The sequence below is a fragment of the Aotus nancymaae genome, unplaced genomic scaffold (assembly GCF_030222135.1).
Source record: "Aotus nancymaae isolate 86718 unplaced genomic scaffold, 86718_ANA_hifiasm-v0.15.2.pri h1tg000039l, whole genome shotgun sequence".
Lineage (NCBI taxonomy): Eukaryota > Metazoa > Chordata > Mammalia > Primates > Aotidae > Aotus > Aotus nancymaae.
In genome coordinates, this window is record NW_026988453.1 from 8,863,958 (window position 1) to 8,865,374 (window position 1,417).

A 1,417-nucleotide genomic window follows, 5' to 3' on the forward strand; every position below is an offset into this window, starting at 1 on the left:
GAAGGTGGGAAGGGGGGGATATGAAACAAAAGCGGCAGAACGTTAATAAGTGTTGCAGCTTGGTTCTTTAGATCTGGCTCCTTACTTGTGTGTGTTTGGAATTTTCCATAATAAAAAAGTTAAATGTAAAACATTTTTTAAAAATAAGGAAAACAAGTTCTTGCATAGGTGTTAACTGAACTCTTGGGAATTTAAGGCACTGGAAAGCCAGTTAAGGTTGGAGGCGTCGGGGAGATGGCAGGGCAGGGAAGACTCTGGGTTTGACCTGGGCCTGGCATGAGGGTGGAGGAGAAGGGAAGGGGCATGAACTAAGGCACAGTGAGGTCAAAAGCCTCATCGTGCACATGCCAAGCGCATTCCCTATTCCCATGCTGTGGGTGATGGGTGTTTGTTCCATCTCCTGGCCACACTATGGGGTCTTTTAAAAAATTTATTATTTATTTTTATTTATTTATTTATTTTTTGAGACAGAGTTTCACTCTTGTTGCTCAGGCTGGAGTGAAATGGTGAGATCTCAGCTTAGCACAACCTCTGCCTTCTGGATTCAAGTGATTCTCCTGCCTAAGCCTCCCAAGAAGCTGGGATCATAAGCATTCACCACCATGCCTGGCTATTTTGTATTTTTAGTAGAGACGGGGTTTCTCCATGTTGGTCAGGCTAGTCTTGAACTTCCGACCTCAGGTGATCCGCCCACCTTGGCCTCTCAAAGTGCTGGGATTATAGGTGTGAGCCACCACACCTGTTCTATTTTTTAATTTTTTAAATTTTTATTTTTTGATATGGAGTCTGGCTCTGTCACCAGGCTGGAGTGCAGTGGCGCGATCTCGGCTCACTGCAACCTTCACCTCCTGGGTTCAAGTGATTCTCCTGCCTCAGCCTCCCAAGTAGCTGGGATTACAGGCACGTGCCACCACACCTGGCTACTTTTTTATATTTTTAGTAGAGTATATATATTCTACTAAAATATGTAATATATATTTATTTATACATATTTATATTCTAAAATACATTTTTAGTAGAATATATTTTTAGGGTTTCACCATGTTGGCTAGGCTGGTCTCAAACTCTTGACCTCATGTGATCCACCTGCCTCAGCCTCCCAAAGTGTTGGGATGACAGGTGTGAGTCACCATGGCCAGCCCTACTATGGGGTCTTTTAGAAGGAAAATACCACCATTGTCCCACACTCCAGATTCTTCCTGATCCCCTCTCCCCAACTCCCATATCCCCCATCCAAGGTGCAGCACAGCCCTACCTAATTGGCAATTGACACAAGGAGTGCTGGTCTATGCCTCCACCTGCTGGTGGCCACTGGGAAGTGAAGCTGCCAAAAGCCAGAGGACCCCCTGAACTGAGAGTTAAGAACATTGTACAAAGATCTGGTCTTTCTCCCGCATAAAAGAAACACATGCCAATA